The sequence below is a fragment of the Benincasa hispida genome, chromosome 8, assembly GCF_009727055.1.
Source record: "Benincasa hispida cultivar B227 chromosome 8, ASM972705v1, whole genome shotgun sequence".
NCBI lineage: Eukaryota > Viridiplantae > Streptophyta > Magnoliopsida > Cucurbitales > Cucurbitaceae > Benincasa > Benincasa hispida.
This window is the reverse complement of record NC_052356.1, coordinates 47,260,049-47,270,569: the sequence shown is the minus strand read 5'-3', so window position 1 is coordinate 47,270,569 and position 10,521 is coordinate 47,260,049. Positions and strand designations below refer to the sequence as shown.

The 10,521-nt window shown below is 38.7% G+C and overlaps 1 pseudogene; it reads left to right on the top strand.

Annotated features, from left to right (window-relative positions):
- The first annotated feature begins 288 nt into the window (after nt 1–288).
- LOC120083588 lies at nt 289–8,852 on the top strand (annotated as a pseudogene).
- Nucleotides 8,853–10,521: the final 1,669 nt, after the last annotated feature.

Genomic DNA, 10,521 nt, shown 5'->3' with positions numbered 1-10,521 from the left:
GATTGTTCGAAGCGCCAACAAATAAATTCAAAGCATTCCAACAATATTTAACTTGAAAATAATTTTTCTCAAGATTATTTTTCTTTTAAATAATAAAAGGTACCACTCATTTGTCTTCTTAACTCATTCTTTAATCATCATATTACCTCCCAGTTGCTTTTGAGTTTCAACTGAGATTTAGTCGATAAAAAACTATAATCGGTCTTATCAATTTATTGCAATATCACCTTGTACAACTACATGTATCCAATCATAGAGGATTTGAAAAATGAATGTGATCTTGTTACATTGTATAAGCAACCTTTGTAATTGAAGTGTTCCAAAAAAAAAAAAAAAAAACCCTTTGTATTGAAGTTAACTCTTAAGCTAAGATAGATTTGACCATAGACTTCATTACTCTTGGTGTCTATTGGATGGTCAATTGCCTCCCTCCCCATTGTAAATGTAGCTTGATATCTAACCTTATGCAATTCAAAAAAACCATTCCCTCAAGAAAGTGGGACAGAAATGGATCCAATATCGTACAAAAATCTCCAACTTGTGCAGCAAATTACTCAATCTTCATATGCAGACACCATTCACTTCAATAATCCCATCTCTTCTTCACTCATGATCTTCCTCTTCCTCTTCCTCTTCTTCCTATTTTCACTCAATCTCTTGTCCACCAAAAGCCCCAAAATTAACTTACCACCATCACCGCCACAATTCCCAATAATTGGCAACCTTCACCAACTAGGCAGCCTCCCACACCGCTCAGTGGCATCTCTTTCAGAGAAATATGGGCCTCTAATGCTCCTCAAACTAGGCCAAACCCCAACTCTCATTGCCTCATCAGCAAAACTAGCTAGAGAAGTAATGAAGTCACATGACACCATCTTCTCAAACAGAGCTCAAAATAGAGCTGCAAAATCCTTACTCTATGGATGCCGAGATGTGGCCTTTGCTTCCTATGGAGAGCACTGGAGAGAGGCCAGAAAAGTGTGTGCTATGGGGCTTTTGAGTGCCAAAAGAGATGAGTTTTTCAACATGTTAGAGATGAAGAAGTCGCAGAGCTTGTGAAAAAGATTGGTGGGAATTCATCAATATCAGTGAATCTTAACAAGCTTCTTATGTCAACTTCAAACAATATAATGGGAAGATGCGATCTGGGAGAGAAGTTTGAGGATAAAAATAATGGGTTTAGAGATGTGACGAGGAAGGCTATGGTGCTGTTGGTGGGGTTTTGTGTTGGGGATGCGTTTCCTTGGTTTGGATGGATTGATGTGTTGAGGGGATTTCATGGACAACTCAAAACCACTTTTGAAAAATTGGATGGGCTTTTTGAGAAAGTTATTGAAGAACATAGGGAAAAAATGAAGAGTAGTGGTGATAATGGATCTTGTGAGAAGGATTTTGTGGGGATTATGCTAAAGTTGCAACAACAAGACAATCTTTATTATGGTTTCACTATGGTCGAGTTCAAAGCAATTTACAGGTTTAGTATTTCTCTCTCTCTCTTTTATATACAGTTCTTAAAATTAGTAACCACATTTACCTCTTATCAAATGAAACAAACACAATCTTAAAAAGTTAATCTGTTAGATGATATATAATTAAATTTATCTTTACTTATAGCTTAAATTTTTGGGTCAATCGATGATTTAAGATAGTTAGGTGGTTCAAGGAGGTCCTATGTTCAAGCCCCTACAACATCATTTCTTCCCCAATTAATATTGATTAGGCCTTCTTCATATTTTGAGCTCACAAGTGAGGGAAGTGTTAAATAATATAATATTAAATTTACCTTCATTCCATTAGCTTAAGTTTTGTAACCTATTGCAATTGACAATTAAAATATTAATCGGTATTGCCCATGAATCTCAATGACCAAGAATTGGAAATTGAATTGACAAGGTAAAGAACTCTACAATATATAGAAGGAATACCACCGAAAATTTTCTTTGTTTGCAAAGTTGTAAGACCATGTATGGGGGCTGACGCCTGTCCAGTGCCGGAAGGTCAAGGAAGTTGGTGACTTGATGACAGGGGAGTTGGCGACCAAAGCCCCGGTGAACGGTGGTCGTAACTATAATGGTCCTGGGAGGGTAGAGACCTTTGGTGTCCTCTCCAGTCAAGAATTGGGGCCTCACAATCACTAGCCAATATGCTTTTCTCTCATGCCTTTCTTCGTTCATGGTTCGATATTCTGGTGTTCTAGGCATAGAAGAACCACACCAATCCATCCCAGGGAAAAAAAACTTAAAATGTATACATATTAAAAGTCTTTCTTTTTGGTTAATTTTAATACTTTAAAAACTAGGAAAATTTCATTTTAATGAGTGCCACTTCAATTTTCGGTGACTTATTAGGAGAAAAACTGACAGACTTAGGATAAACCTATAAGCTCTTTAACCCCTGCAAGTAAAAATAAAACAGTACCAAACTAGGAAAACAGAGAGATAGAAGAAGAAGAAGATAGTAGTGAATACTTCAAGACTCCTTGCTCTTATTTATCAACTATTTCTTCTAAAACCTCTCGATACAAACACTCAACCTTTCCTTATCATTCCTTCCCTAAAATAGAGCAACCCTCTCCCTAAAATAAATCTCCCCCATCCCTCCGAAATAAGAAAATACAAGCAGGACACCTCAGCACCTTAGAGAGAGTTGGGCACTTCTCTCCTCACCAAAAGCCTCCTAACTTTCAACTAATTCTTTTCCTGCCCTTTCAGTACAATCCCTGCTCTTTGTAACAGCCTCGGGTCCCTTCCTCCTTCTCTTCCCACATTCCTTCTTTGGTCATCATTGGTTGTTATGTCATTTCCCTTTTTACCCCTCCTTTTATAAATATATATTATTTGTGGCCTTACAATACCTCCCTTCTCGAAAAGAACCTTGTCCTCAAGGTTAAATCATGGGAACTGCTGATTCAAGGCTCAAACATCTTCCTAGGTTGCTTCATTTTCTGACATCCTTTTCCATTTGACCAACCACTCGTGTGTTGCCAGATCCCCATTCCATCGTACTCTTAAAACGGTCTCAGGTGTTGTTTGCAACTCAAACTCCTCAGTCGCATAGGAGGATGTCGTTGGATCTACTGGCTCTATCCTAGTTTCTTCTTGAGTTGAGAGATATGGAATACGTTGTGTATTTCAACTTTTAGTGGAAAGTCTAATTTGTAAGCTACTTCTCCTACTCGTTCATTTATTCGATAAGGTCCATAGAACCTCGATGCTAGCTTCTCACTTCTTCTTCTTGCCAATGTTATTTATCGGTAAGGCCTCAATTTCAAGTACACTTCTTCTCCAATCTCAAAACTCAATTCTCTCTTATGTTTGTCGGACTGCTTCTTCATTCGATTTTGAGCTATGGCTAGATTTTCCTTTAAGGCATTGAGCGCTAAGTCCCGCTCCTGTAACTGCTGCTCCACGGCATTGTTGAATGTCTTTCTATCCCCATAAGTGATAAGAGGTAGGGGCGGTCTCCCGTATACTTCCTGAAAGGGAGTGGACTTGATGGAGATATGGAAGGTTGTGTTGTACCACAATTCGGCCCATGCTATCCATTTGTTCCATTTTCTCGGTTATTCATTACAAAAACAGCGTAAATAAGTTTCTAAACAAATGTTCAACCTATCCGTTTGTCCGTCTGTTTGAGGATGGAATGATGTATTTCTTTTTAGTTTCTTCCCCATAGTTGTAAACATCTCCTTCCAAAAATCGCTCACGAAGATTTTATCTCTATCAGTCAAAATAGATAAGGGGACTCCATGGTGCCTCATTACTTCTTGAATAAAGATATCCGCTACTTGCTTTGCAAGAGTGTTTGAGAGGGGTGAAATGTTCATACTTACTCAAGCGGTCTACAACAACCATTATAACATCATACCCTTCGGCCTTTGGTAACCCTTCCATGAAGTCCATGCTCTAATCCTTCAATATCATATATGGAATAGGAAGTGGCTGAAGTAAGCTTGCTGATGTGAGAGTCTTGAACTTGTTTCTTTGGCATATTTCACACCCTTCAACATATTTCTTCACATCAGATATCATCCCTTGCCAATACAGTTCTCCACTCATTCTCTTGTAAGTTCTCAGGAATCCAGAGTGTCCTTCTAACACTGCGTCATGGAATGTATGCAATAGTGAAGGAATCAAACTAGACTTTCGGGATAGCACTAACCTGTCCTTGTAGGTCAATCTATCGTGTTGCCATTTATACCTTGGTTTCCCCTCTGGATTTTCCTTCAAAAGGGTGATGATTTTCTGTAGCTCCTCATCTTCCTCCACTTCCTTCAAAACAACTTTAATATCTATAATAGTTGGTGCTGATAGTACACTCAATTCCCCTTGTGTCTGCACTATTGACAAGGCGTTTGCATCTTTGTTTTGTAACTTCGGTTGGTATAGGATTTCAAAATCATATCCAAGTAGCTTGGTTAGCCATCGTTGGAACTGGGGTTGCACCTCTCACTACTCTATCAGAAATTTCAGTGCCTTCTGATCTGAGATCACTGTGAACTTGCTTCCCAACAAATAATGCCTCCATTTTTGTACTGCTAGGACTACTACCATCAATTCCTTTTCATAGATAGACTTGCCTTGGGCTCTTGCTAATAGTTTTTGACTAAAATATGCTATAAGCTTCGACTCTTGGGACAAAACAGCCCCTAAACCCATTCCTGATGCATCTGTTTCTATCACAAACCCTTTAGAGAATTCTGGGAGGGCTAGGACCGGGGTTGTGACTATGGCTTGCTTCAGATTTATGAAGGCTTGATTGGCTTCTTCACCCCATTTGAATGATTTTTTCTGGAGAAGCTTAGTAAGTGAGGTTGCGATGTTCCCATACCCTTACACAAAATGCCTATAGTACCGTGAGCCCCAAAACCCCCCTTAATTCAGAAACATTCTGAGGTTGTGACCACTCCCTCATGACTTTGACCTTCCCATCATCGACTTCTACTCAATTAGCTGATATCTAGTGGCCTAATTTGCGCCTGGCAAAAAGTACATTTCTTTTGTTTGCAAATAGCTTATAGTCTCGAAGAAAATTGAACACCACTCTCAAGTGTGTCTCGTGTGTTGATATGTCAGGACTGTACATCAATATATCGTCAAAGAAAACATTACAAACTTATGAAGAAAAGGTCGAAAAACCTGGTTCATTAAGGATTGAAAGGTAGATGGTGCATTCGTGAGTCTGAATGGCATGACAAGGAATTCATAGTGACCTTCATGAGTTTTGAAAGCTGTCTTCTCGATGTCCTTCTCATTCATTCTGATTTGATGATACCCTGACCTCAAATCCAACTTGGAATAAACTGCTAACCCATGTAATTCATCTAACAACTCCTCAATGACCGGTATAGGGAACTTGTCTGCCACCGTTGCTTGGTTTAGTTTTCTATAATCGACACAGAACCTCCATCCCCCATCTTTCTTCTTCACTAATAGGACCAGACTGGAATATGGACTGTGGCTTGGCCGGATGATGCCTGCCTTAAGCATTTCTTCCACTAATTTCTCAATCTCTTCCTTCTGGTTATGGTCGTACTTATATGGCCTCGCATTGATCGATTTCTGATCCGCGCTCATCAAGATGCGGTGGTCTATAGCTCTTTTAGGTGGTCGTGTCTTTATTTCCTCAAATATGTCCTTATTCTCTTCGAACAGGGCTCGGATCATGAGTGGAAGCTCCCCTGACTCCTCAAGCTCTTCTTTTCCTTCAATCTTTTCTTCACTATCATACTCATAATTTTGAAATTCTACCAAAAATCCCTGGTCTTCCTTTTCCCAGGACGTTGTGAGCATCTTGAAAGAGACCTCTGCCCTGATTAGAAAAGGATCACCCTTCAGAATGTCCTATGAGTCCCCTGACAGAAACGACATGGTTAAAGATGGCCAATGTACTCCTATAAACCCAGTCATGCATAACCAAGGCATCCCTAGCACCACGTCCATTTGTCCCAAATCAATCGCTAGGAAATCGGCCTTAACACTAAGGTTGGGTAGCTTTAGTCCAATCGCCTTGCAAACCTCTCCCCCTCTTATAGCATCTCCATTCCCGATTACTACAGAGAAGCTCTTCCTATTCATTGGTAATTTTAGCTCGTCTACTAACCTTTTATGCACAAAATTATGTGTGGCTCCGCAGTCGATCAGTCTCGCTACTTCCTTCCCCTTCATTTTCCCTCTCAGCTTCATCCCCCCGGACTGATAGGTCGTATATTGACCTCAAGGAAATTTTGGTCATTTCCTCTGTTCCATCTCTTCTTCTTCCCACAGTTTCTCCCTTTTTTCCTATTCTATGGTTGTTTCTTCATTCTCATTGGTGACGAATAACATCAGTTCCCGGTTCTCCTTCAACTTGCATCGGTGTCCTGGGCTATATTTCTCATTACAACGAAAACTTAGTCCCTCTCCAGCCATTCACAGAGCTCGCTATCTGAGAGACTTTCATGGGTGGCTCCTTCTTCACAAAGTTACTTTTCACAGGTAGGGTGATCTGTTTGGTTCCCTATGTATCCAGGGTCTTCCCGCTCTTCAACATCGAGTTCTCCTTTCCTTGGGCTTCTTTTTTGCTAGGCCCAACAACTCCAGATCCACTAAAGCTATCTTTAGGGCCACATTGCGGTCGCTCACCAGCTGGGCTTTATACATACATTTCTTCAGGGTGATCGGTTTTTCTACTGATCATTTCGGCCCTCAACGTTGGTTCCAACCCATTTACGAAAGCATCTTTGAGAAATTCTTCGGCTAGGTCAGGTAGGGGTGCGAGTAGATGACAAACTTCTTCACGTAGTCCACATAGGATCCTTCTTGCTTTATCCTCAGCAACCTCGCGCCAAAGCTCCCTTCTCCTATCGATCTATAGTATTCGAACATCCTTCTTTTCAAGTCCTCCCACATATTGATAGGTTTCCGGTTGTGGCTCCATCAAAACCAGTCTATTCCTCCGGCCCAAAACTGATAACCGCGACCTTAACCTTCTTCTGATCAGACAGCTCGTGGATTTCGAAATAGTGTTCTGCCGCTTATACCTAAGACTTCAGGTTCTCTCCAGCGGAAAATGGGTATTTCCAGCCTTTTGTACTTGCTTTTATCGGATCTCCTTCCTCCATTGCTGGGGGTCGACTCGGTTTCGTCAACTTTTCCTTTCATTTTCATCCTCCTCCCATCAGAAGCACCTGATTCCTCTGCTTTCCGAGCCGCATTGCTTTCCCTCATCTCCTCTGTCAACTTCTCAATATTCTTACACAGCCCCAACAGCATTTCTTTCATCTCAGAGACCACTCTCTCATTCTTTTCCAGCTTATCCTCTATTTGTTTCTAAGCCATTCACACGCGTACGCCCCAGGTGAAGCGGCTCTGATACCACTTGTAAGCTCTTCAACCCCTGCAAGTAAAAATAAAACAGCACCAAACAAGGAAAACAGAGAGAAAGAGAAGAAGAAGAAGAAGACAGTAGTGAATACTTCAAGACTCCTTGCTTTTATTTATCAACTATTTCTTCAACCTTTCCCTGTCGTTCCTTCCCTAAAATAGAGCAACCCTCTCCCCAAAATGAATCTCCCTCGTCCCTTCGAAAGAAGAAAATACAAGCAAGGACACCCCAGCACCTTAGAGAGAGCTGGACACTTCTCTCCTCACTAAAAGCCTTCTAACTTTTAGCTCATCCTTTTCTTGCCCCTTCAATACAATCCCTGCTCTTTTTAACAGCCTCATGGTCCCCTCCTTCTTCTCTTCTCACATTTCTTCCTTGGTCATCATTGGTTGTTATGTCATTTCCCTTTTTACCCCTCCTTTTATAAGTATATATTATTTGTGGCCTTACAAAACCTCACATGTAAAATTATTGAGTTTGAAAATTAAGAGAGACTTGAATGCAACTTAATCCAAACCTCCCAAATCAAAAGTAAATTTTTTTTCTTAGAGAAGATATTCACATTGTGTCTTATCTTGAATTAAGATTAATTTTTTATTTCTTGCCAATTTAGATAAAAATTAATTTTCAACCAATTATAAGAACTAGTTAGAACACATCAATTTTTCTAAAAATGCATAGGCTAAACAAGTTCTAAAGCACGTAATCAAAATGGTATTTTAACCAAATTCCTACTACTTAGTTAGCAACAAATTAGGAATAATATATATAACATTTTGAAAACTAATTGCAGGATATGTTACTAGGTGGAACCGTTTCAACAGCAGCAGGTTTGGAATGGACAATGGCAGAGCTGATGAGAAACCCAACAGTCTTGAACAAAGTTCAAGAAGAGGTTAGAACAATAGTTGGAGAAAAAACCAATGATTGAAACAAAAGACTTTTAAAAAATGGAGTACATGAAATGTGTTATAAAAGAATCTCTAAGGCTGCACCCACCAAGTCCTCTATTGCTACCAAGAGAAACAATGCAAAGTTTGAACCTTGAAGGCTACCAAATTCCACCAAAAACAAGGGTCTGGATCAATGCTTGGGCAATACAAAGAGACCTTGAAATCTGGGAAAGGCCAAACCAGTTCATCCCAGAGAGATTCATGCATGAAAAGAAATAAGTTGATTTCAAGGGCCATAACTTTGAGTTGATTCCATTTGGGAGTGGAAGAAGAAAGTGCATTGGAATGTCATTTGGGATTGCTTCTTTTGAATATGTATTGGCCAATCTTCTTTATTGGTTTGATTGGAAGCTCCCAGCTGGTGAGTTGTTGAATATGACTGAACAACATGGCCTCTCTATTTTCAAGAAACTTCCTCTCAATCTCATCCCAATTCCATATTCTATGTAATTCTTGGTGTTTGATCATTAACTATTAGGCATTGAGTGAGTGAGTGAATATAAATAATAATGTGTTTGTTGTAATTATGGAGTAATGAGCCTTTCTTTTGTAAGAGTAACCATATGGTTTGCTTAATTATGAAGTCACAATGTGGATTTTTTTTTAAATAATGTTTTTTTAATAAATAATGGCAAAAATATGGTTGGATGGAAACATTTTCTAAGAATAGATATTTTGGGAAACTATTGACAAAATTGGGGTAGTGGAATCGTGTACTGGGTACACAATTTCCATGTGGCATACTCGTGTACCCGGTACACGAGTATCGTTTAATCCAGTCAGCACCACGTCGGCTGATTGGTTGACCGGTCAAGTAAACTCATGGACCTAGTAAACAATTTGCTAATTATTGTTTTTCTTTTTTAAAAAAGTTTGTTGACCATTTTTTTTAATTGTAGATGTACACCAATATTAAAACTTTAGGAATTGGTCCACAAATTTCTTCATTATTAAACTTAATTATATATTTAATCTACAATGAAAACATCTTGCACTCATATTTAAAAAAAAAATACCATGATATTAAAGAATATTTACAATTAGTTCTTTAATTTACAATTTGAAAATGATACAATGTGGGATTTAAAAACGACCCCCCCTGGCCCTTACCTCTCATGGGGGTTGTCTTCGTATCCCTCTAAATTAGGTTCACCCTGTTGTCACTGTCATCTACGAAGAATACGTTTTCGATCGGTATCAGCAACTTTGAGTCGTTTTGTTTGTTGAATAATACCTTCTATGCTGACCAATGTTTGCTGACACATTGAATCCAATTCTGGTAAGTTGTTCTGCACTGAATATTGTTGAACATCGCCGATAAAATTATTATGTATAATAAAAATAAATAAATATTAAATAATATTCATATCATATATGGAAAATGTCTGATTTTAAATCTGTTACCATGCAGTAATAGTAAGTGCTGTCAGGTGTGATAAATCACCTCATGATCGAATTATACCAGGGAAAGTAGTCGTCTGATACAGCTGGCCCATTTGTTAATTCTTCTTGTGCACAACGATCATGTCGTCCATGCCAGTAGGATAAATATTCCACATGGATTCGATGCCAGTCTTGGTCGTGCTTACCTCTCAAATCGATCGGGTGTAATGCTGGGAGTGTATAGGACAATGAAAGTATCATTTGTCATAAACCAAACTGTCTCAATACACGATCTGGATGATGCCACTCTACTATATGGAAGCATATAAGAGGGCTAAGGTCAATTAGATGTCTTCACTATCACGACAATAATCAGGTAAGGATGACTAAATCTGTGTGTATGGCATCCAAATAATCTGATAAAAAATAATAATAAGTATACATATAAAATATTTTAAATATTCATTTATATACACATTTACTACCTGATTGTGCATCAATATGTCGAATATTTTTCTATACACGAGCAACATATTTGCTGACTGTTTAGAGGCAGCTAATGCATCACTCCAACTAAAATTATAAAAAATATAATTAATTTATATTCTTACATAAAATGATAACAAAATAAATATATAAATGAAATAATAACTGGCACTAAGTGGACGATGATCTGGGGCCTATAGTTGGACTTGTGGTGCTATAATTGGAAATCGATCATAAGTCATATTTGTAATAGTATTAGTAGCCTTGCTATTTCCAATGCTTATGCATTAGAAGCCCGACAAAGTTCTCTATACAACCATGCAAGACATGCACC